We start from the raw sequence: 26,958 nt of genomic DNA on the forward strand, positions 1-26,958 counted from the left end.
AAAATTCAAAGGTTTCTGATTTTTGAAGGGTTCATGGGGAGTTATTGTAAGCTACAGAAATAAAGCTTGTAGCTCACAGTTCAAGTTGATGGGGGAGCTGTGTTAAGGTGATCTTGGATGACTAGAAAGGTAACGCGATGGAGAGGTTGTAGCAGTCATGAGATTGCTTTTTTTTTAAAGGTGTAGAAGAGTGGGCGTCAGAGATGATAGTTTGGAGAGGCTTAGCGTAAAGTGCTTGATGGCACACACTGAGAAGTCATGGGTCATTTCCACCCTCAGACGGAGATTAAAAGGCGGCTAGGAGACGGAGGAGGTCACAGGGAAGGGTTGTTGGGCAGGAAATCAAAAGCAGCTTTTCTGTTAGCTCCTGCCAAGATTGCTGTACCCACCGTGGAGGCGACTCGATTTTATTTATTTCCCCATCCTTGCCAAATGGCAGCAAAATGTGCTTCCCTGTGATATGCTATTATCCTTTGGAAAAACAACCCTTGTTTTTATATTCCTACTATTGAGTCCCCCCCCCCCTGCATCATATTTATAACGCATGTAAATGTAATGTGTGTCAGGAGATTCCCAACAGACGCCACATTGAGGGCTTTTCATGCTTGACGTGGAGCGTGAGCTTTGCTGCTCCCTTGTTGTCTTTAGTTCAGCAGTGCAAACATTAAAAAAATATACAGGGTCATACTGGCTTAATCTTTTCAATAGGAAAATGTTAGGCGCTGTACCTCAAAATGCTACATTTGTATGGATTTTATGTATGGAGTCTGTAAGATATTTTATTCAGCAAGGTTGCTTTAAATTAATCAAATGTGACAGTGAAGGCATTTGTAATGTTACAAAATATTTCTGCTTCAAATAAATGATGTTCTTTTGAACTTTTTTGTATTCATCAAATACAAGGCTTCTATGAGGCTTTCCTCCATTGCCCGTCAGTCATTTTTACCAGATTTGTACTAATTACTTATGTAGTAAGACGGTGATATTAAAAGACCAAATTCAGTGTAACTTTGTGTTTTTCACATCAAGCGTTTTTGAATGTCCACATGCAGCAGGTGCTGTATATGGATCATAAGTGCCTAAAACTTGTTTTTGTTTTTCTTCTTATGAGATGTACTGCAGTTCTATGGATGTTTTGCCTTCCAGGTCTGTGCCAGACACGTGACTGAAAACTATAAATTAGAGTGATTTCTGAAGGAACATGTGACACTTAAGTCTGGAGGAGGAAATCAAAGGAATAAATGCTATATTAAAATATATTAAAATAGAAAAGTTATTTTAAGTTTTAGTAATATTTCACAATATTACTGCTTTACTGTGTACTGTATTTGGCTTGGCTTGCTCAGTTGGGGACACTAAATATTCAACTAAATTTTCAACTAAATTACTCCGCATTGTCACTATATTATAATTGAAATGAGCTGGATGACATCACTGTTTTCTCCAGAGCGGCAGTACAGCCGAATTCAATTCTGTTGCATTATTTTCCTGTTTAACACTGTGAAGCTGCTTTGAAACAATCTGCATTGTAAAAAGCCCTATATAAATAAAGGTGACTTGACTTGGCTTATTTTTTATCATATAAATGTAGCCTTGTTGGGCATAAGAGAAAAAAATAATCTCCCTGAACCCAAATATTTCTATTTCTGTTTGTAAAGCAGTTAAAAGACCTTGAGTGCTCATGCTTATCAAAACCTTGATGGAAAAACAAGAGTTCAGCCATTATCTCATTGAGGTTATGTGTAAAATAACACTCTAAATATGAAGTGCAGTTTAAATATTTCATCCGTTGTGCGGAGCGATGTGGTGGCTGTTAAGGTAATAGTTGCCTGCTTGTCATCTTCACTCCATTAATATCTGAGATTTAAATGAGTGTTTCTGCGATGGTAAACAATGCAGCAGCAGGTTTAATTGCTGCTATAACTGGAGAAATTAAAATGTGCACAGTATATTGGGAACAATAATAAATCGGGCAGCTTTGTGAACTTGGATTACTTAACAACATTAGTCTGCCCAGCTTGGGTTTAATTGGGCATTTTAATTGAAACCGGGGAGCGGTTGTGTTCGGTTGATCACTGGTAAGTGGAGAAGAGACAGGCTTTGTGCATTTAGTGCTGGCGTAGCTTGCATAATTTTTTTTCTTGCACTTCTGGGATTGAACACTCTTTGTGTTAGTTGAAAATGTTTTATAGGAACATTCAGGAGTTTTGTGTCACACCTGAATGTTGGATATTATGATTGTCATAGATGGATGATGCAAAATTAAGAGGCTCTTCTCAGCACGGTAAATTCTTTCAGCTTGGCAGTTTTTTTTTTTTTTTTTTGTCATCTACATGCCATCTCGTCAAGGCTGGCCATCAGAGTGAGTCTGCCAGGCAGTTGGACAGCTGGTAGGATGGGTTTTATTTCAGCAGAACGTTCTCTGAGAAAAGTCATTTGAATTATTATTCGGTAAGCTCTTGTCCGACCGAAGCGGTGAACAGACACAGCTAGTAAACAATCTTCCTCCTGCCAGTATATTGAAGCTCTATAAGCTTGCGCATTAATCCATCCTGGCTAATGAAAACATATGCTGCCTGCACATTTTATTTTTGATGGCGTTCGGGATGGCCACGCTGGAAGAAAATGAAATGTGTCAATCTTCATATTCTCGCCGTCTCCATAAATCAGGCCTGGAATGAGTCTTTTATGATGCTCAAAATAATTTCCAGAGAGACTGTCTGAAATCAATTGCCTGGTTGAAAATCCTTTACCAAGGATCACCAAGTGTAGCACTGAAGGACCATTTTAGTAGAGCTGCCATTGACCAGCAATTGTTACAGGTGAATATTTACAAAAGTGAGAGTGCATTGATTAATTTCCACTTGTTTTTGTTTGTTTGTTTTTTAGTAACCACTTTTTTTCCCAGGTTGTTCTAACTTTGGCTCTAAACCAGAAATTTTGGTAATTACATGGACAAAATGGACAATTGAACCAGTTTCCTGCCCATATATGTTACATTCATTCACATTATACATCCATTTTTATACTTTCCAAACCAAAACGTGTTTTTTATGTTGGTTTGCACATATTGGCAAGATGACGTTATTTAGCAGGCTAACATACAGTAGATGAGGTTTTGTCAAAATTGAAAAAATGTCTTATGATAGTCTTCTAATTATAAGTAGGATTGTATTGAATACTATAAACTAGAGATGCACCGATTTGCAATTTTCTTGGCCGATTCAGATTGATTGATTGATTTATTTTTTGTGTGACTGACCTGTCGATTTTCCGATTTTCTTTTAAAGAACTATAATTGATATACAAACAAAAATCTACTATTCTTCAATGCAAAATTTTATTTTCATAAAAAAACTAGTAAAAAGATGGTAAAAAAAATAAGAACAGATAAACAAATTTCAAATAAATGCAATAGAATGTAGAGAGATATGAAATAAACATGGCTTAAAGTTTTTCGGGTGGGTCTAACAGTATATTCAGGTAAGAAATACTACAGAAATTAAAGTAATCAAATGTAAAATAACACTGGATAGTTTTCATTGTAAAAATTAAATGCAGATTAATGCTTACAATTAGGGCTGCACAATAAATCACAATAAAACTGCACACGATTTGGCAAAGGCTGCAATTATTGCATGCGCACAAAGTTCTCGTGCAGTGTACTCCAAATATGTGCCGCAGAAGTACGATAGTACATGCCATTCATGGAAATCTCTATGAACATCATACTATCGGTGAACTGAATAAACAGATTAAAACGCTTTGATTAAACATGACTAAATGCTTCTCATGTTTGGAAAGATGTTTGACGCATGTTGCTTTTTCAAATGCCATTAAGTGACGCAAACGCTATAAGTGACGCAAACTCGCAGTGCTTTCAGATGGAGCAGCATTTACTACTGATCACAGAGCTGTCCTGCACTGACAAACTGTGCATAAAAGATAATTGTAGCTAGGCCTGTCGCAATAATCAATATATCAATATATCGCACAATATACGTACATAACCTCAATAATTTTTTGTGATGCAATATATCGCCCATTATGTTTACATGATAATGAATGTCACCAACATTTTACTTGTTTGTGCTGTCATCTTTTATGTTTTCCGTGACGGAGGCGAAAGTGGTTCTTGGGCAGTTCCTTCATACACAGAGCAGTTATCGACAGGTGAAAAAAGGCGCCATTTGAGGCGTTATAGTGTTTTTCTGACAACTACTGACAGTTTGGAAGAATAAGCCCAAATGGACTCGATTTCAAAGCCGCAATCCCCTGTTCTGGTGCACATATAAATGTCAACGCAGAATGACGAGTGTTAAAGCCGTTTCACAAGGGAAAATATTTACTATTTATTCTTATTCTTATTTTTATTTTTTTTTATTTAGGATAATATATTTTTTACCATCAATTTCCATGATCTAAAGAGTTAAAAGGTTGTCATTTGAAAGTGTGTAGGTCTACTTTCATTATTATGCTGTTATATTAGGATTATATATTCAGTGGCATGAAATAGTCTTAAAATGACAATAATATCGTTTATCGCAATTATTTCTGGGACGATATATCGCAAAACAAAAAGTGGTTATTGTGATGGGCCTAATCGCAGCCTTTGCGATTACATAATGTAAATTATTATAAAGTAAATTGCGATTCATCGTGCAGCCCTACTTACAGTTCGTTACAAAAGTTATTCAGTCAAGAACGGCGTGATTTTCTTTTTGTTCTTTTATTAACATGACCGACGGCAGCAGGTTTATTAGGCTGCTGTCACTTTAGGAGTTTATGCACGGATCCAATATACTGTTACACAACTTATCTTTCTCAACTAATAAGGTTGCAAAACTGACTACGTTTAACTGAATACTTGCCAAGACGTGCATTTTAACAATTTTGTTTGTATTTGGCCGTTTAAGCGCAGTGAGCCACTCATTTTTGTACTTGCGGCTCACAAGCTGTTTGAGAGGCAGCTTGTGCGCTCCACTTATATAGAGGGGTGGTGTGAGCGTGAAACCAGGAATTGGTAAAATTATGCACAATACAAGCACTATTTAACCGGAGCGAGTGAGTAAGTGGAGGCTGGTGTGTGTCAGAATGTGCAGCTGATGTTATTGCCTGTGCTGCGGGCAAAACAAAATGGACCGGCTTGAAATCGGAAAGACGTGAGACTGGCCAACCAGTTAGGGCTGGGACGGTATGTATTTTTTCTTACCGCGGTTGAAAAGCAAGAAATTCCCGCGGTTCAGCGGTAAACCGCTTTAAATGGCTCCCGCTCGACTTTCGTGCACAGCCGCACACGCACACCCCAGCGCAGGCAATTGAACATAATAAGGAACATGTTTATTTTACATTTATTTTTTCACGTTTAGAACAGGAACAATTAGAACAGAAATGGAATGATATCTGGAAAAAAAAGTGCTGGCAAAACGAAATATAGACTAGGCTATGGTTTACATCCCAGCCTTCATATTTTTTCCTGAGAGAGCAGATCAGATCACGACTGAGAGATTTGATGATGGAACAGCATAAACAAAGACAAACAAACATTTTTATTTATCGGTATTGATCAGTAATAGGCCTATATATTTATTTGTTTATTTATTTCCCATATTTTTACTTTCAGATTACAGTCGTCGTCATTAAACAATCACTTAAACTATAACGACTTTTGCGCACACCCGCCCATATAATATAGCCTAATATATTATTTATATTTATAGTATTTATATTTTTATATTACATATTTTAAAATATTCAGGCTATTAATTTACATTTACAATTTACACCTCGTGTGCGCTTTTGTCTCAGTGGTTAATGAAGACTATAACGAAGGCTCAAGGCTATTTAATTTAACAAAGTGTAGTCACTCGCTGCTCACACTACCTTGATTGTATATTATGCTACTTTTATTATTTATATTTATTTTTTATATTTTATAACATTTACATATTTATATTATTTTACATATCTTGTGTGGTGTGCGCTTTTGTCTCAGTGGTTCAAGGCTATTTAACGAAGACTTTTAGGCTAATGATTGTATATCACATACATATATATTATTTATATTTGTTATTTATATTACATAAATAATTATATATATATATAATATGTATATATATAATTATTTATATTTGTTATTTATATTTCATAAATAATTTTTACATATTATATTATTATATTATATTAGGCCTATTATTACATATTTATATTAATTTATATATAGGCTATATACCTATCTCGTGTGCGCTTTTGTCTCAGTGGTGCTATTTAACGAAGACTATTTAATTTTACAAAGTGTCGCTGCTCACACTACCGTGATTGTATAGCCTATTACTTATTATTTATATTTATTTCATATTTTTACATATTCATATTAATTTATATATCTCGTGTGCGCTTTTGTCTCAGTGGTTCAAATATTTAACGAAGGCTATTTAATTTAGGCTTGCTAATTAAAAATTATGGATTAGTAAAATTAAATTCAAATTATAGGCTAAAAGACATTACACAGGTACAAATGCAATGTTATAATGGAACATTGCGCTCCCCAACTCGCGAAAGGTCGGATTTGCTCCATCTTTTATGTTTTGTTTAGAAAAACTTGAATCCATTTAAGACACACATGTCATTAGACACAGTCCATGTCATTAGAATCAATGAATCCATGGAATTAGACACAACGTGCACACATGGGCAGGCCAATGTTTTTTTTTTTTTTTTTTTTGCGGTGATGGCGGTGACGATCTCAGACCCGCGGTAGACGTCACGTGACCGCGGTATTGCGGTAATGCGGTAACCGTCCCAGCCCTACAACCAGTTACTGGCCCTGGTCGATCCATGCGGAAAATTATCTCATTACGGTCCCTGGCCGGTCGGTCGGTGCATCTTTACTACAAACCATGAATTTATGTAGATGCATCTTAAATTTCAAGCTACTAGAATCTAATAGGCCTAAACAAAGCTCTGTAAATGAATTTGATCTGTGTCTGGATGGTAGACAATGTAGTTTTAGTGTTTGTACCTAATGTTTCATTGACTTGCTGACAAAACTGCTGAAACTTAGTTTCGTCTGAAAGTTTCAAAGGTTCCCCTGGCAGGCAAGCTGCTACTTGCCAATTACAATTTAAAAGCCATGTGTCATGTTCGGTTTTTAAAAGAGCGCTCACCAGCCAGCAAAACGTGGTGAAATACAAAGGTAGTCATGTAGAGTTAATTGTGTCCATGACGAACAAACAGAACGTCTGGCATGGGAATCCATCCTTAATCAAAGCTGAGCTGCGGCTTATGGTCCGACATTTAAAGCGCTATTTCCATCAAAGTCAATGTAATTCCCTCTCGTTGTTCAAAAGTCATCATGGATGAAGCGGTTCGCTTGGCAAATTTTCAACACTTTTTGAAAATAAGACCTCCTAATATAATGAGACTGTCCATTGATTGAAATTATTATTAGCTGGAGCCTTATAAAGCATGTTAAAGACTTCCCCATCTCTCTAATTCTTTTTCTGTCATATTGGTAATGAGGTTTGGTTTAAAGCTTTTTGACTTTCACACTATTCCTATGATTCCTTTTTTCTAGTTTGCTGACTTGATCATGCAGTGTTCTTTTTCTCAATAAACAACTATTTTAATTATAAATCTAAAAATATCATAAGCGCCTCCTCTGTGCTGTCTGATCTTGTGTGTTTACCTTGATTTGCAAGATTTTGAATTCTAAAGCTAAACTTTCACTGAAACAGTGGGAAGTTTCACTAAGGAAGTTTCACATCTCAAAAATAGATACTGGCAATTTGGGGCATGCATAAATCTTTCATTGTTAGAAGTGTTTGTGAGAGGGAAACTTTGACACACAAGTTAGATTTGGGGTTCATTCGAGAGTTATTACTTTAATTAATTTGGCACGAAATAATGCTTGTTTAATTAACTCTGCTTAAATTCCTTGGAAGGGAATCAAATAAGTTCTAAATCATCTTTCCCCTTAAGATCTCAATTTTCTTTTTTTTTGTCTTTTATAAAACAAAGAGAACCTATGCACATACTCAAGACTGCTGGATGAATTCAGTTCTGTCATCTAGGGATGACAGAATGGGATTAACTTTTTTTCCCCCTCATTCAGTCTCTCAGGCTCTCATGTGGGTTGCTTTGTCTGCTGTAGTGTATATACACTACCGTTCAAAAGTTTGGGGTCAGTACGATTTAAAAAGGCACTTTTTTTTAATACTTTTATTTAGCAAGAATGCATTCAATTGACTTTTTTGCAATTTACAAGTAATACGATTGTATATGGCCTCCAAAGATACTCCACTGTTTAGCTGTTTTTCCACACAGAATGACTCTGTTTAAATTAACAAAAGTTTAAACTCTCTTTTATCTCCAGGTTGTGAAATATTACCTTGTCGCGAAGCACTTTTAGAAACTAAAGCTTGACCTAATTGAGTGCCACCAAGGTAGAGTAGAAAAACACAGGCACTTTCACTCTGACTACCAACTATTCAATTGAAGCTGTCAATCTAGAGCCTAATTTTAGCCATTTTGGCTGTTGCTGGCGTGTCTGGCTAGGACTGTGGAGGTGCCGATGGATGGACACATGCTGAAGAACATGGCAATGTCGAACTCTCAATCATGCTGGGTCCTTCCGTAACTGAAAGGCCATCTCGAACAGTTGAAGGTTTATTTTTCCCTTGTCCTCTTGGGTGATTAATGAGCAAGCATGGCTGTTGTGTGTCCAGACGTAGGGCTGATGCATTTCTCGCTTCATTATCTGATCAATTCGGAAGGGACTCTGATAACAACTAGAGTCAATAAAGCTTCGGGGATTGGCTCTGATTTACCTGTGTTTTTGTAGGTGTGTGTGTGTGTTCTTTTTTTAAGCGATTTGCGCTAGCGAGTCATTAGTATCTGTTTCACTCTGAATATACCAATATTTAACTGTATCTTAATTAAGTCAAGTATTTAAATGAAATTCCCTCATGGAAATTAATCAGTTGGCTTGTAAATGAACTTAAATGAACTATGCAGCCATGTGATAATGTTGTCTGCTAGTGCATTAAGCAGTAAATTATAACATGACTGTTAATGGATGGATAAATGCACTTAACGATTTTGAAAGGATACTTCAATGCAAATCAGCTTCAAATATGTAACTATGCATACACAAAAGACATTGCTGGACTATACATTGCTGGAGTGCAGATGTGAAGTGCGTGTGTAAATGTGTGTGCTTGCGTTAGGCTAGCTGCGATAATCGGTGTTACCAGTGTTACACAGTGTTCAGCCGCACACCGATTTCATCACTTGCCCACTGCGGCACCACTGTTTAGATTTTTTTTTTTTAGTAATAAAATAATTTAGTTCAGTTGGAGAACAGACGTTACAATTAAAAACTGAATGCATCTGCTCAAGTCAGCGTGAGCCGAACGAGAGTCGCAGATTTAGGAGTCAGATTTAATTTATCACGTGACAGGAGTGAGGCAAGCTGACTTTCAAGACGATGCCGGAAGATTTGGTTTCAAAGTGAAAAGTAAAAGTGCCTATTTTAGAGAGTTTGTCATTGTACTGGTTCGTTGTTGTGTTTTTCATTAAGAATAATACACAAACCATTCATACCATTAAATGCTGTTCCTGAATTGCCGTTAATTTGAATGTACCACACCAAGCCGATTAACCGGGGAACAAACATTTCCTCACCATCACATTCCTAGTGTGCATTTGTATGATTGTTACCTATAACATTTTTGAGTACTTTGGTCAAAGCCCTGTCATGGTTTCAGATACGAGAGTGAATAACAATGATGCCACCAAGTTCTATAGATGGTCTGGTGTTACAGATGTACAGTGATATTATTATTATTATTGTAATGTACCAGTAAGTGCAATTAACAATAATATTGCATAATGTAGTCCCAAAGAAATGCACATTTGACAGTAAAGAATTAAGTTATTGTTAAATATAGTTTATTATTATTATTATTAATAATAATTAACAAAAATGTATGTAGGGCTGTATATGAAGTCTTTCGTGAGGCTTTAATTTTTCAAATTTCATGAGGCTCTTATCTGTTATTGATTTATTATTTTTTATTTTTTCATCCTTTTGTAGTAATTCTATGGTAACCACAGGTAAAAACATCTGTGATATTTATGAAAAAAAGTATCCTATGCACATGTAGAAACTATAACTAGAACTGCCATAGTTGAAATTATATCACTCTCATGTACTACTGTTCAAAAACGAGTCATTAAGATTTTTTTTAAGTAAAAAATTGATCAAAAGTGGCAGTAAGGACAATTGTAATGTTACTAAAGATTTCCATTTCATAGAAAAGCTGTTCCCTTGAACTTTCTATTCATTGAAGAATCCTTATGAAATGATCACTTTTTCCACAAAATATTAAGCAGCACAATGGTTTTAAACATCGATGATAATAAGAAATGTTTCTTGCAGAGCAAATCAGCATATTATAATGACTTCTGAAGGATCATGTGACACTGAAGACTGGAGGAATTGCTGCTGAAAATTTAGCCAACAGACATCTTCCAAAAACATTCTGTTAGTCCGTGGAGCGCTGTTGTTGACAATTTATTCGTATTGCAGGTAAAAAGTGTACAAATTATATTTGTAAATAACGTTCATGGGGAAACTAGGAAGAAGGTTTTGCGTTTTATAGTGGCATCAAACTGGAAAATCAGCACTTGTATAAATTTAGACATTCCGGCACATTCCACCAAACATCATGAGGCATTGTGGAGGAAATATGTAATTGAAAACGTATCCACTTCTATATTTTTAATTCTTTCACGTTCCACCCACAAGTTCCCAGTCCAGTGGTGCTCTGCTGTTGATTTATGATTGTGTAATGCCAGGCTGGAGATCTCTCCCACTCTGCGCTGTGCCAAATGTCCTGATGAATGCTGGAGGAGAGAGATGACCTCCTCGTGGGATCCAGATAACAAGATTGATTTGGGTTTCTTGTCAGCAAGTCTTGTCTTGGATGTAATGATGTGAGCGCTCCATGCATTTATCAAAGCTCCACTTGTAGCCTTCAGTGTCTCCCCTCTCGCTTAAATGCAGAGCAGGGAGCACTTTAAGTAGTTTCCCATTTTTAGGGAAGAATGGAGACTTCAGGCGTGTTTTGTACAAACAAAAATTCCAAAGTACAAAAACAATTATTTTTTTATAAATATCTCTGGTGCAGTGCATACACGTCAGTGTCAAATCACAGATGTTTATGAGGAGCAGACGTTGACAATTAACAGGATTTTATTTGTGTGATGTATATTTCTTGTTTTGCCTGCACGCCATCGTAGCTGCAAATTAATTGTGAAACAGCATGATGCATTGGAAAGACTTTATTTATACCCATGTTATGTTTGTGCCATTATATACATATAAATGATCATAATTCGAAGATAATGGTAATGTGTGAACCGTGTACTATTAATTTTTTATAGACTGGACTGGACTAACATTTAAGTTTATTGCATACATTTTAAACAGATAATTTCTCAATTTAAGCTTTGAGTTGTTGTTAATGTGACGCATGATGGATGGTTAAAGAATGATGAAGTGGCAGCAAAAGTACAGAGTTGGGTCTTTCTCTTTTTGTGGAGGTGAAATGTTTCCAAGAAGAACGTTTCACACACTCTGCGCGCCTCTCAACACCGCCCACTTGTGAAATGCGGTTGTCGCTTCAATTTTCCAATTTTCCTCTCACAAAAAGCCAGGGCTTCTGAAAGGCACTTGAATATAAATATTTTAGAGTTGTAATTATTTGAGGGAGAAGCATTGATGTTTAAATATTAAAGGCTTCATCTCTCAGTATGCTGTGACAGTATTTAGATGGGCTCTCAAACTATCTTATTGCACAAAGTCTCAGACGTCTGCAGCATCAGATTATAGCTCAAGCATGGATGGGTAATTGTATTTTTAGCTGTTTTATTAGTATCTTTGTTTCTGGTTTGATGCTGGATCTACATTATTTACACTTTAGTAGAAGGATTTTGCAGTTTGTTGATGATAGGATAGTCATGTAATTTAGTTTATTTTTTTCACTCATAGTGATGGATGCAGCCAAGAAGATTGCTTTTAAGAATTGTATGTATCTTTTGCATTTATCTTTCTACTATTTCAGAAAAAGTCTGAATACAGAATATACACACATCAGATTTGGATCGTTCTCGTCTGGCAAAAATGGCAGTATTGGAGCCGATACCCGATCTGAGTATCGGATCGACACATCCCTAGCAAAAACAAATTTTCCCTATAAAAATGGAAATATTCTACTCTTATTAAATGTACCATTGTTGTTCTATAGCACGGGTGGTGAACTCTGGCCCTGGAGAGCCACAGTCCTGCAGAGTTTTGCTTCAACCCTAATCAAACACACCTGAACAAGTTCTGCAAGGTCTGCAGGGGTTACTAAGAAACTACAGGCAGGTGAGTTTTATCAGGGTTGAAACTGAACTCTGCAGGACTGAGGCTCTCCAGTACCGGAGTTCGCCACCCCTGTTCTATAGTATAATTCTGAACTGAATTATACTCGCTCTTTACTTACAATTTGAAGAAAAGTGTTTGTTTTTTTTCATGAGAATTTGTGACATCCTAATTTTTTCCATACATTAGTGAGTGGAAATGGCTAATAAGTCAATAAGTGCTCCTCTGCTGCCACCTACTGGTTATAGTTGTAATTTCATGTCTTTTTGCACTGCAGCGTGACGTGGAGCCATGGTATTAATCCCCGCCCACACTCCCCCAGAATCCCCCAGGGAATACTTCTGTACTTCATTATTTCTGTAACCCCTGTAATAATATACATAACTATGTTTTCAGTGGAGTATAAAGACCTTACATAATGTACTGTTATGTTTTTATTACCTTCGAATGAGCCATTAGGGGCACTGGGGCAGTAGTGGCTCGGCGGGTCCCCTTACTGTGAAATCGCCATTTTGCACCATCATGTTTCTACAGTAGCCCTTAACGGACAAACTGCTCCACAGAGCGCTAGCAACTCTCTGCTCTCTCCAACGACGACATTTTTGTCCTGTGTCGGCCCCGTAGCTTCTCTATGCACTCCGAAAGGGAGGGGTCAGGACTTGTGCAGCAAGCTTGGTCATAAACCGCTTATGCACAGTGATGCACTTGAAGCAACATAGTCACAACTAAATAATTGTATTACTTATTTTTGATAACAAAGGTATATAATAACAAAGATATTTAAATATATATTATTAATATTACTATTTTTTAAAAATCAAAACGACGGTGGGGGCGGTGCAGCGGTGGGCAAGTAATGTAATCGTTGTTGCGCCTGAACACCGGTAACGCCGGCAACACAGACTATTGCAGCAAGACCAGTGTGAAGCACTTAAAAAGTCCCTGAAAAGTGCTTGAATTTCACTCTCAAAAGGTTGTACAAACCCTGAGATGAATAATGTAAAAAAACAAAAACACTGAAAAAACATTTGACTATTTCTGCCACAATACCATGGTTACAGTTAGCGTTACTACATTAAATCCAACATTAAAATGTTGTTGATTTGTGAACTGGAAAGCCTTCTATAACTTGCCGAACTTGAAAGCTTCCCACTAGATCTTGCTGCGATTTGTTATTCATTTAGAGGCAAATTCAAACACTTTCTCACTAGATCTCCCAGCGATGTGTAGTAACGGTGTTACATGCTCGATCGGCCCACAAGTACCTGTTCTGAGCTTGTGCTGTCTTTTATTGCACCAAGCTGACAAATGGTCCGGGCAGCTCAAACGAGTAGTGTGGTTTCATTTCACTTCGTTTCGTTGGCCGTTTGATGTTTCTCATATGTAACCGAAATGGCAGCTCGTATTAGTTGGGCAACGTGTGGTGGCACCTCTAACCAACTTTAGTCACAGGAAAAAGGTTGCAAAATGGAATGGTCGCAGTCTTGAGCTTATGCATGCTGTTCTTAACTTCAGACTTCAGCCTGTCTGTTTTTCCATAAGTGAACAAGTCAGATCATGGCATCATGGGAAATGTAAAATTGACCTCTGGTGAGACATGACCTTAGAGTTTGCTCTGTCTGTTCATCCTTCAAGTACATCATTGCTCTGGTTGCACATTGAGTCAAGGCCACTGAACTGCACAGTGTAAGGAGGCTGGAATTGGATCACTGTTTGCTTTTCATATCACACTGAATATGTTTAAGGACAGAAGATAATGATGATGTTAGATAAATGCTCTGCTCTAACTCACCTCAGTACAAACTCTAGAGTACATGCCAGTGTGTACAAAATGCAGATTTAATTCAGTGGTAACCTTGGTGACCAGCATCACACTTGCTGTGCACTGCGAGTGCAACACCACACGCTTTTAAAATTTAAAAATGAGTTACTCTTAAGTGAAATTTTTTTTTTAAAGACTACAAAACTACGTGTAGTTTCAGAATTTAATTGCAAGGTGATCAACCTAGCCCTACATTCACAAAATCACATGAGCCATGGCGAAAACGGCATCATCATCAGGCTAAAGCATTTTTTTTTTCATAAATGTACATTTATTTTATACTTATAATAATACAATAACAAATTGCTATATTATAATTATAGGCTATATAGATCCGAACAGAACAATCAGTCAAAAAGTAAAAGCAGCTTTATTTCAAACGACTTAACAACTGAACAACAATGAACAAAAAATATTGCACATAGGCCGTTAAGATAAGATTTCTTGTTAAAGTGCAGTGAAATACTTAAATGTCAGTAGACAATGTATTTTTAGAGTAAAAAAAAAGTGGTCATTTGAACTACTTGAACGAACGTTTAAAAAACAATATGAAAAATCTAAATTGAATAGCTCCATAACGGATTGAGAAAAGTGCACGCAATGAGTAATTAGCTTAGAAAAATTAGAAAAATAACGAAATTATTGGGGTTTTTTTTAAGTAGAAAATAATATTTATGTAAAGAGATATATATTAAAATAAAAAGTGCTTAAAGGAACACAACTCTTCTTAAGTGGAAGGAAGCTTTTTTCCCTCACGTGGAATATAGAAAGCGCGGATGCATTAGTTGGGTTAGTAAAATAACGAAATTACAGTGTTTATATCGAGTCTATAAAACACGAAAGAACAACAAATATATCAGTGAGAACACTCGTTTTAAACAGCATACACACCGGGACATTTGACTGCAAATCACATTTTTCACAATATTGATTCTTCTTGCAATCGTAATGCAATGGACTGTGGCCTACATTAAATCTTTAAATAAAAGGTTAACACCGTCATATACAATAAACGAGCTTGTACAGCGACAGGAAATAAAAATTAACGCAAAAAACCTGCCTACCATGAGCTTCACTCATGAACCGCTCAGCGGTAAAATGGCGTGCGCTCAAATCACGCTCCGACATGACATTTCTCTGTAACCTACTATAGCTTACTTGTAGCCATTAAAACACGTAATTAGTTTCAGGTTAAATATGATAATGTTATTTTTTTATTTCATTTACGTTGAAAAGTGAACAGGACACATAAGATGCATGTCAGAAAATGCGGGGGTCTTCAATAAGTTCAATAACACTTTAAAGCCTTTCTTTAAAGTGAATTTCGTTTTGTATAAATTGTATCTTAATTATAATCTATGTTTTATCAACCAAATTGCCCGGATTTAATAAATAATAAGCAAATAGCCAATAACAGACAATGGAGGTGGAGGCGGACGCGCAGCGTGATCAACGGCTTAAATGGACAACTAGTACTAGAAAAAAAAAAACTTTAGTCAGGAGCAGTCCTTACTATTTATTTCAGATAGACCTATATTTGATCCAGCATGTCACAAAGAGTTTTGGGTTGAGCGGCGGTGCTGAGCGGAATGAGCTTCAGAAATGAAGAAAAGGTGCTCTCCACTGGAGAAAATTTTACCGCTCTTTCAACGCACACACCGCAACAGTCACAATATGACCTCATGTATGTTTTAAAAACATAATTCAACTTATAAATAATACTTTTTAATGGGCCACTTAAAATGTTTATTACAAATAAATTATTACATTCTAAAAATGTATCAAATAAACAAAAATTTGCATTGCATTTGCAATCCTTTGAAACCACCCCACTTCCCGCGCCCCTGATGATATCTGTCCTCTGGAACGCTATCGCTTTTCATTTAAAACGGTTTATTTAAAACAATTATTTTTTTCAAATAGATGGAATTCGAAATACAGGCCTGCCCCTAATAAAAGCCTGCCTCAAATAAAAGCCGGTGACCTTCTGCAGTTCAGGTAAATAAAGGCCCCGGCTTTTATTTGAGGGAATACGGTAATTGCTCCGCCCCGACGCGATAAGATCGTGTATCGGCGATCTCACAGGCTGACTATATGGCGATTGGAAAATTAGGCATATCGCCCAACACTAGCGCACACACACACATAAGCTGCCTTGAAGTTGGAAACAGCGTCTCTTGCGTGTATTATTGTGCATTTAATAGCTCTTTTTAGCAATATTCACTCATGTGAGCGAGCACCAATTTGCCTCAGATTTCAGGCTTTTGCCATCGATAGTGTGATCATATACTGTAAATATTTTATGCATTAAACTAAAAAAAAATTATCACAAAATTAAAGCATTAATTTTGACAGCCCTAGTCTTTATACATACATATGTTTATTTTTACGAAAGCGCATCTCCCGCAGAGCAATCATGGTATGCTGGAGATCTTGCCTTTTATAACCGTGGCATCTGTGCATCGTGTCAGCAGTCTTTGATAATTTCACAGTTTTTTATCATGCCTCCATATAAGAGAAATGACCTCTGATCTGAGTGTTCAGATGGCAGTGCTGGTCTCCTCATAAAATGTGAAAAGTTTTGAAAACCTTGAAGTGTCGACAAAGTATCTTTTGTGGTAAAATACTCTGGATCCTTTTTGGAAAGTCAGTCTGTGATCTATGCAGACCAAAGGAAAGTAAATGATCCTGCACCATGCATCAATTCACAGCAGTCAGCCGGCTGTGCGGTCTGCCAAGTTTTAACGCCAACTCTGCAACTCTGCCACTGTCCCTGAGCTCCGGTGAATTTGCATCGGATGACATTTTGCTGTAACGCTAACAAGAGAAGCCGGTGTTTTCAATCAATCAGCTTGTGAAAGGCTCTTGAAGTCAGCACAGGTATTCTGTAGAAAGTGCCTGAGATTATTGTGCTTGCACAGCAAGTGTGATGCTGGTCACCAAGGTTACCTCTGAATTAAATCTGCCTCTGTCTCAAGGACCCTGCAAAGCTTATTAAGATATACAGCTTGTAATTTTGGAGCTTGCCTTTTGGGTTAAAAGTTTCCTAGCTCATTTAAGCCAACTCATTTAATGAACTCATTGGAAAGTAATTCTTTAAAAAAAATAGCCTTTAATGGTCCATCTTTGCAGGCATTGTGAGTTTCCTGTGGTCTTGTGGTTTTATTTCCTTAGACTTTTTTTTTTATTAGGATGGGGAAGCAGAGGGCAAAATTCTCAGCTCACCTGTCAGACCTTGAAGCAAAATTCCCATCCAAATGCTGTTAGAGCTCGACAGGTATGAGTGAGTTCTCCAGACCATGTATTAAGCTGTTTCAAGTATTAATGTTTTGAGAGCTGAAGCAAGCACACAGTAGCAAGCTTTTGGCTTGCTGTTGCAACTTTGCTGCATCTAATGTAATGCTGGAAAAACATGTTTGGGGGTTCCTGCGGGACATTAAAAAGTCTGAAATTTGAAACTCTTGATTTTAAGGCCATTAAAAAGTTTTAAATATTGGTATTTTTTCAAATTTAACTCCCAATAGCTCGAAGATAACCGTTTCGGAGATGGTTGGCAACAACTAATGACTGAAATGAAGCCAAGCGTTTTATGCCGCAAGACATTTAAATTGGGTACTATGGGAATGAAGACGTATTATGAATTATTTTAATTTTTAGAATGCATTTTTATAATAGTTTTCCATCAGCTGGTTAAAATTTACAACATTTGCGTGTGCGATTTCCACATGTTATGACGGGTACATTTGAAATGATTTGAATATGCAAAACTGTTTTTCAAGCATAGCAGTGGGTGTTTACTTCCAAGTCTTTCATGTGTCAGGCCCATCAAAATGAGTGCTTTAAAGAGAGGGTAACAAAAACAGGGTTGAAAATGACTTATTACTTCTAAATTGAAGGTGAAAGATGTGAAAATCTTGATAGCATTGTAAGTTAACATCAGAGAACATTATACAATTTAAAATGAGCAGTACATGACCACTTTAAAAAGGTTTTAAAAAGTCCATGTAAAGTCAAAATTAAATATGTTCTGAGTTTGTCACACCACAGACAAATGTGTTATTAATAGGGCTGTAGCGATACACTTATCTCACGATACGATACGATACACGATATTCAGCTCACGATACGATATATATCACGATATTCAGCCAATGATACGATTCGATATAATTCAATACACTTACATCATTTTCTGAAAGATTTAAAGGGGACAGAGTGATTTTGGTGACATCTTGTGAGTGTTTCATTTACTTGGATTTAATTAACTGAACTGAAAACTAAAATCATCAATTACACAATATGTCTCTGACTGGACAGAGTCTACAGCTTGCAAATGCTGGACAAAATGAATCAAAGATGTGTTGAGAAAATTAGCTCCATTTATTGAAACAGTGCAAACTGTAGCTTACAAGCCTTTGAAAAGCAAATAAAGTGCAGTATTGCAATTAACAATGGAGTTTTAAAAATTGCAGCAAGTGGCCTGTTCTGAACAGTTTCTTTGACAGCTTTTTTAGCTTGACACTGACGTTTGGTAGTATTTCCAGAGTATTTCACGTTTGTGTCACACAGCTTGCAAACCAACCGCGATGCTTTGTCTAAGTCAAGGGTCTTTTTTTCATTTGAGAGCTACTTTTTTAAAAAGAAAGTCAAAGAGAGCTACTCATGTTATATAATACTTAAAACTCTTAAATAATGCATCATAATTCTCATATTAACAGCTATCCAAACTGTTTTACACCTGAAAGAGTATAGTAGTAGTTCCAGTAGTCGGTACAATACCACTATTTTTTTTTTAAATAAATGTTTTATTATATATGATGATAATCATAAGTAAATAATACATAAACATGTAAAGGCTGTATGCTGTTTAAAAGTAAACATTGTTTATAAATGAAAGATCAAGTGAAAAATAAGCAACCATTAATAATTATATAATTAGTATTATTTATTTCATAATTATTATTATTAGTAGAGACGTATTATTATTACATAGAGACGTAGCTTAATGTACTGTAGGTTACAATCTGTAGTCAATCTCTTCACGTTAAACCGAACTTTTATTTTGACGGGTTGCCGTGATTACCAGTGTCTGTGTTCATGATGATATGACAGTGGGTGCGCGTCTCAGTCATTCAGCTCCCTAGTTCAGTCAGGGATCAGATCAGGGATCAGCCCATTGACTCATGTCCTGATCAGTGCCCTGACTACTGAACCAGGAGCAGAATGAGACGCAGCCAGTTTTCTCAAATGAAACGGTAAATTCTCATGAAGTGACGGTTTATGCGTTCGTGTCGGCAGAGACTACAAGAGCGAGTGCGCGCGCGGCGCTCGTCATCCACACAGACGCAGAACATGCAGGAGTAATATTTAAATAGTATTTTGCAGTTTATCATTTACAGATACTAGTATATATTCGGCTTCGGTCTGGAGCCCTGCGCTTAAATGAACACGGAAGCGGCTGAACGCTATGGTGAGCTATTTTTAGAACAGACCCGCGGGCAACTCGTGTGGTCCTTGCGGGCAACTCGTGTTGTTGACCCCTGAGTCTAAGTCGTCGCTTTCCTTCTTCTTTTTAAACCCAAAGTGGTCCAACACATCTGCTTTTAAGCATGAAGGCGCTGGATTTATATTCGCCGCCATTTATTTAAATCTCCTCGCTCTGACTCCGTAAACAACAAGAGGTAGACGTCGGCGTAAAGTTAGTAGTACGAGTAACTTGCTCTACAGCGGTACTAGCGGCTGGCTGACCAAATCGCTCTTCCTGCAACGCAAATGGGGGTAAACACGGGGATTTGAATGGGACTTATGTATGTATCGATACTCGCGGCTTAAACATCGATACTTTCTTGGGAGAAAAAATATCGATTTATATCGCAGAATCGATTAAATTGCCCAGCCCTAGTTATTAACCACCCAGCCAAATTTGAATCATCATAAAATTAAATTTAAAAAAAATGTGCAGCAATTACACATTTGTAATATTTGCTAAAGAATCTATCATGATCATGTTGTTATTTTAGGCCAATGCTATGTTAATTTGTTCTCCCATTTGGGAAAAAATTACCCTTATTACTAGTCTTGAAAGAAACTACCGCTGAGATTCCATTTTAAAACATGTTTTGTGCCAATTCTGTTACATTCAAAATGGTTTGAGGTTGAATGTTCGACATCAAAAATGTCTAATAACATTCTTAGCTAAACAAATCATATTACATTTTAGTGTAGTTGTACTAGTTTCACCTACATTTTGTTTAAAAAAATAATTATATTGATCACTGTTTGAAAATGATAGATTGAACCGAAAGATTCAACCATTATTTATCTTTATTCTAATTTATTAAAGTCACAGCATAAAGGTGCGATTACACTAGCGAAATTAAGTGGGCAAAAAGGTCCCTTGTCTGTCAAATATATATGAAGCACAGCTCACAAAGAAGTCATTTTTAAACAATGCGGAAAAGTTGAACCCATTGCGTAATCTGCATTGGGAAATATTTCAGCTTCACATGAAAATTCCTGAAAGATTGATTCCTATTGAAATGACCCATGAAAATTGACTAAAATTCACTAATGGTAATTTAGACTGTACCTGAAGAGTGCAGGAAATAAAACAAATTCTGCATTTTCTCAAATGCATTTTTAAAGTACTAGACAGCTACAGCATTATATTTCGATACAAGTTACATTTAAGTAGAAATACTAATATATATTGTGTACATGACTTAATAAAATGTAATGGTGATTAATCTGCATTTGTTTTTAATGAATTACTTCGAAAAGATTTAGGCAAATAAAATATACAATTGTTTTATTGTAACAATGCTTAAATTATTTTGTTTTTGTTTGGGTTTTAAATCTTTTTCTAAGCTGCACACTATCTGCCTCATGTTAGACATGCATCCTGCATCTCTGTATCTTTGTTGGGCAGATTCCGCTCAGTGGTTCCAGTTAATCTTGTCAGTTTTGGTATTGCTGATTGCTTATCAAGATCCTGATGTCTCCACCAACAAAGGGGAGAGGACTTTTGTAGCCTTGCTCCAGACTATGCTAATCCAACACTCAATATGTCCAATCTGGGGATTTATGAAAGTAACAGTGGGCTTTCTGATTTACGGCTTTACATGGATCCAGCTTCAGGAACACGCGGAAAGGTCTGCTCAATATGTTATCATCGAATCCAAACATTTAAAGCTCATAGCATGGTTGTTCAGGATTTAAGCAGCTTGCAGGTTGTACAGAGGAGCCTGCCCGTTCACATAAATGTTATTGTTGTTGCGGGTTTATGGGTTTCGAGAGGTTTGTCTTCTCCAAGGTCTTTGACTCTTTCAGCTCTGCCACATAAAGATGTTTAGGACTCGAATTAAGCCATTCTCTCATGTGCTGAACCATGTGATTCCTTCATAAGGTTTGCTCTGAGTTTCTACTCTCAGTAATGTATTTTTGTAAGCTGCTTATAAAATTGTATGAAATGGCAGTTGTCCAATTGCTCCCCTTTAAACCCAAAGCAGAGTAAAATATGAGTACAAAATCTAAAAGTTGTGTGTATATATGTCATTTATATTTATATTTTAGTGCTGGGGAAAAATGAATTGTGATTAATCACATCCAAAATAAAAGTTTGTGTTTACAATATATGTGTGTGTGTGTGCTGTGTATAATTATGTATATATAAATACACACACATGCATGTATATATTTAAGAAATATTTGCACGTGTATATACTGTATAAATAATTTATCTTTAAAATGATCTCTTTTTTTTAATAAAAATATAACACATTTTTAATTATCAAATATATATATATGCATGTGTGTGTATGTATATATATATATATATATATATATATATATATATATATATATATATATATATATACATATATACATAATAATTATACACAGTACACACGCATATATTATGTAAACACAAACTTTTATTTTGGATCTGATTAATCACGATACATTTTTCCCCAGCACATGACATTGTTGGTAAAAAAAAAAGTGTGTGTGTGTGTGTGTGTGTGTGTGTGTGTGTGTGTGTGTGTGTGTGTGTGTATAGATCTTTGAACTCTTTTTTTATTTAAGTGAACTTAAAACAATCTTTACATAAACCCATTATAATAAATGTTATATTTACCCATGGCCTTCCCTGTTAGACATATACAGAAATGTAATAGTTATCAAACAGCTTTCTTTACTGCATAAATAATAAATTAAATCTAGATTAATCATCATTAAAGCTAGAATTTTCTCTGTTCCCGTTGTTCTTTGATGAACATTAATGACAGGCATCATCAGTGCTCCTGTCACTTTAAGAACGGCCGCTGACGAACATGACACGGATCTCACGCGCTGTCCCGCGCATCTCATTTCCTCACAACTCTTTAAGTTCATTTAAGACGTTATTTAACTAATTTAAAACTCCTAATATGAAAATACTCAAAATTCTCTGTGTTGTTGTTATTGTTTGTTCAAGAGCAAAAGAGAACTCGATGTGAGCACCGACGCGAGTCTGTCTGTGCGTTGTGTGTGTGTGTGTGTGTGTCAGAGTGTCCCTCGATTAGCTGACATGAGACGCAGCCACACAGGCAGGACATTGACATACAGCGCATTCTCTTGTGTCTTGTCGTGCTTGGAAGCATTTACATGAATAGGAGTGTGATCATGTAACGCTAGGCAAAAATTTATATAAAAACGGCCGCGGTGTTATTTGAGTTAAATATTTTTAATGCGTTAAGCTGAAAAAAATAATTGCCCGCGTTAACGCATTAATTTGCCCAGCCCTAATACATATACATATATACATACATACATACATACATACATACATACATATACACACACACAATATTAGGTCATAATGTTATGCCTGATCTGTGTGTGTGTGTGTGTGTGTGTCGCAGAGAATAGACTGGGCACGTGAAAAATTGCGGAAAACAACTCCTTGCAGTCTTGCGCTGTCTGACACACACCAGAAGTGCGTGCACAAACCGCCTCAATCGGACAGTGTGCAATTCCTTTCAATTCAAATCACATCAGGTCAAATACAAATCCTCTCTTGGCAAATATTCACGCAAACACAGTAGGGCTGCCAATAATGACTTTTTATAGCGGTTAATCTATCGACTAATTTATCACAATAATTTTCAACTATTTTACTTAACATTTAATTTACTTTGGCATTCAGTAGTGTACTATAAAAAAGTATAAATGTAAACAAGCCCTTTGACAAAATGTAAAACTAAAAGAGTAAAAATGTAAAAGGAAAAAAAAATTGTAAACCAACATAACAAAAAAAAAGAGAATATCAGCAAATACTTTTTATATAGAATAGTGTTGTCACAATACCAAAATTATCGCTTCGATACGCGACTATGCCTCAATACCGATACTGAATCGATACCATGGCAAAAAACTGTAAAAGTAATTGAATAATATGACCGAACTTACTATTCATTGTTTTATCAACAAAAAAAAATGAAACCCTAAAAACTCACTTGGCCAGCATGTTCTGCCCTGCCCTGCTTTACACAGAATATTAGGTCTGGCCCTTTAAGAGCTGCACGGACCAAATTCATTGTAACCTATCCGAGTCTGTATACGTTCACTAAAGACATATCCGACTGTGTTTACTTGAATACTCGGCAGGACGTGCATTTTTTCATATTTTTGACCATTTAAACTCAATACAATTTCATATCGTACCAACTTACCCAGTCGTCTAAAAATATTGACGTCTCAGACAATGTGCTAAAATACTAAATAGAATTCTCTTTCATGGCTTGTGCTTGAACGTACAAATCCACACAAAAATGTCCAAAACATGCCCGTCTTGGTGAGTATCCTAGCAAACATAGTTAGTTATGTCTTAACTGAACTTAAACAGTCGCAACAATGCATGTGTACAGTATTAGCAGGAGTGGAAAGAGTATTGAAAAATATTACTAAAGTAAAAGTACCATTACTTTCTTAAAAATTTTGAAAACTATTACCAAAAAACGACTTAGTTTTTATGTGTCACACACATAACTTGCATTAGAGTTTGTAGTCTAACTTTTGCTTGGGTTTAGAGGGGAGCATTTGGGATGACATTCATACAATTTCATATATGCCATACACAAATCTCTCCCCCATTTCATTTGTACACTTATTCAGTATGTTTAAGCCTGTGACTATCTCATCAGTGGTCTTTACATCGACACAACCTGCTCAGTATGGAGTATCAGTATGCGCTGTACATGCTGCTAATCTTGTTAAATTGGCCTCTTGCGCTCATAATGCAGTGCGGTGACTGTACCTTCCCTCCACTAAAGATCACCAGACTCCTTGTGCATAGAGATAGACTAAGCTGTTGGCGCTTTTGCTAACAAGCAAAATCCAGTGCCTAGGCACTCCTCAGAGTGTCCAACAAGCCTCCGTAGGACCTCAATGATGCCAATTAGCCGCATCGTCTTCTCGCCATTTTGCGTAGCCTCTAGCAGTGTGCACAAGGGCAAGGGAGATAAAGTCTGAAAAGCATGCCTCTCAATTATGTCTTGTATGTTTCATCACAGTTGAATCACCATCTGGACCAGTCCGCTCATTAGCTTTTCCTGTCTGGACAATTTCACATTTTCCTTTGCCAGCTCTAGTGTCAGTACGACATGTTCAGAGAGGAGGCTTGTTTTGATTTTTAAATTTTTTTTTATTTTTATTGGAGAACGTCAATTGATTTTGTGGTTGATACCAATTTTGATTTAACATAATACTTATTTGAGATTCAAAGTCGAGATGTTCAATGCAATTTGAGTTACCTATTTTTTTTGCTTATATTTCATAATATCAGGTAGTACTACACTCAAAAAATTATTTTATGATGCTGTTCACTTTATTTAAGCAATTCATCTTGATTTAACACAATTATATCAGGTTTCTGGTTCAGATGTAATTGATTCATGTTAAACTGACTTAAAACCGTTACTCTTTTACATAACTTGATGTTTTCATTTTGAAATAACATGTTTCAATCAAGTAACCCAATCAAACAAGACTTTCACTTCCCATCATGCTTTGCAAAGGGGCTGAATTCGGAGAGTAGATGTTTAAATAAAGTGCTATTTGATGTATTTTTAACAAGATGAGAAAATGGAGAGACTTTTTAATGCTTAATGTTTTATGTTAGTATTTAAAAGTTTTTGTTATGTTATTGTTTTTGGAGGTTACCATTGTGGTGAAGTGTAGAGCGTGTGCTTATGGTGGGGACCTGCAAATAACGATTAAAGTTGTTTTGATAATAATAAACTACTACTTTGGGCATGGCATGGATTTAAGAAAACCATCTTCTGGCCAGCCAATAAGACCTTGTAAAAGGTTATGTAAATGTTGTAAAATAGTATTTCACTAAATAAAAATAATCAATTAAACTGGATTAGTTGTTTTGATTTGTTTTTTATATTCATTTTAGAATAATTAAATTGAATAGTTTTGGACAAAATTAAGAATGTTAACCTGATTTAATAGCCTGACGTCGTCATACTCAATTCTAGTCAGAATATGAGTCTGATACTGCTCCGTTGGGCTGTGATTATGGGGCGTGTTTCAACCGAACCAGGAAAGACCTTAATTGGATAGACCTACAACCAATCAGAGCAACGGAGCGACGCATAACGTTAGTTGTCAAATATCAACAGAACTCAACTGAACTGTGTTGCCATGTCCGCGGGTTGAAGCCACCCCAATTATGTGACATACAGACCCAGGAATGCGATTTTTAGCTGCCAGCCCTGCCAAAATAACACATTTTATCCCCCAAATGCCCCCCCCCCACCCCCCGTTAGAAGAAAAAGATGAGTGTAAACGATCTTTGCCGTTGTTGTAGAAAAAGAATTAAGGATACACAGAGTACTTACCAACACGATCATCATTTCTGAGAGAAATAGTAAAGGTGAATGCATATACGAACAAGTTCTCCGTTTAGGATTAGAACAAATTCAACCCAAGCGCCTTTGACGTGGATGATTACGTTACTGTTTATCATCTGTCCATCATCATCTAAAGCCCGCCCTGACAATTTCATTGGTCCGAACAGTTTCTGTCCGGGCATAATTACTTCTCTACCGATCAAGTCCAGATCGAACTGCCCGAGTAAAAATTTTGTGGGCGGGGCTAAGTTCGGCTGGCATCCAGGCTACTGATTTAACTAAATGGCATTGAATTAACCTTACATACAAAACTTAAGTTAACTGAAATAAACAATTTTAATTAAATTTAACATAACCCAATTACGTGGAACCTGTTGACATAAAAAAGTTAAGTAAATCGAACGTATAATTTTTTTGAGTGTAATATGAATTGTTTATTAAAGAAAATATTAAATAGTAAAATTAGGTTTTATTTTTTAATGTTTTTGAAAGAATGCCCAATAAAACTACATGTATTTGATGTGTAATCAAATGCAGTAAAAACTTGTAAAAATTGTGAAATTACCATTTAAAATAACTGTTCTATTTGAATATATTTTAAAATATAATTAATTTTCCAGCATCATGTCACATCATGATCCTTCAGAAATAATTCTAATATGCTCAAGAAACATTTCTTCTTATTATCAAGGTTTAAAAAACCTTCCACTTAATATTTTTGTGGAAACTGTGATACTTTTTTCCCTCCATAATTTTTTTTAATAAATGAATGAACTTGAGCTGGTGTCACTTCAGTACGGAGCCAC

General features: G+C 36.1%; 1 protein-coding gene across 1 annotated transcript in view; it reads left to right on the plus strand.

The window, feature by feature from the left end:
• The window catches only part of prim2 (DNA primase subunit 2), an 81,885-nt gene that overhangs the window by 6,772 nt on the left and 48,155 nt on the right, over positions 1 to 26,958 (plus strand). The gene's annotated exons all lie outside the window — the stretch shown is intronic.

This window comes from Gobio gobio (genome assembly GCF_949357685.1).
Source record: "Gobio gobio genome assembly, chromosome: 18".
Classification (NCBI taxonomy): domain Eukaryota; kingdom Metazoa; phylum Chordata; class Actinopteri; order Cypriniformes; family Gobionidae; genus Gobio; species Gobio gobio.